Here is an 850-nt window from a genome sequence, read left to right on the forward strand (position 1 = left end):
CAACCTCTTTAGACTTGTATTCAATATTTCTGAATATATAACTTAAAATCCTATTTGCCCTACCACTATCAACAGCACACTGCTTGGATGGCTTTAAAGACTGGTCAACTATTACACCAACATCCCTTTCCTTCACAACACTATTAAGGTTATTCCCATCCCAATTATACTTATAATTCAAATTAATGAACCCACATGCATTATCTTGCATTTATTAATTATTAAAACACATCTGCCATTTATTTGCCCAACTCACTAAATGGTCTAAATCCTTCTGTAAATCAGCAGCATCCTTTTCACATCCAGCAACACCCAAGACCTTAATATCATCTGCAAATTTAAGTAATTTATTGCCTATTCCTTCGTCTATGTCAGGGGTCTACAACAGATGGGAGGTAGATCTTTTTTAGGCTTCATGGGCCGGAGGGGCATGGTAAAGTTAAATAGGGATACATACATAATCAGATTGGCTTTTGCTTAATTACGTTTCATTTTTTGTTTTTATAATATTAAAAAATTATATTATTACTTTAATAAACTGTTGGTGGGCCGGATGCGGCCCGCAGGCCGTAGTTTGGAGACCCCTAATCTATGTCATTGACGTAAATCAAAAAGAGCAAAGGTCCTAAGACTGAAACCTGAGGTACTCCACTTGTGACATTAATCCAGTTTGACTGAACTCCATTTGTAACAATCCTCTGCTTTCTTCCATCCATCCATTCTTCTGTCCAATATGCTAACTTATTCCCCACACGTATAAAGATAATTTTTTTACAAACCTTTTATGTAGCATCTTGTGAAATGTTTTCTGAAAATCCAGATACACCAAATCTACACCCTTACCCTCATC

The sequence above is a fragment of the Limulus polyphemus genome, unplaced genomic scaffold, assembly GCF_000517525.1.
Source record: "Limulus polyphemus unplaced genomic scaffold, Limulus_polyphemus-2.1.2 Scaffold9650, whole genome shotgun sequence".
Taxonomy (NCBI): Eukaryota; Metazoa; Arthropoda; class Merostomata; order Xiphosura; family Limulidae; genus Limulus; species Limulus polyphemus.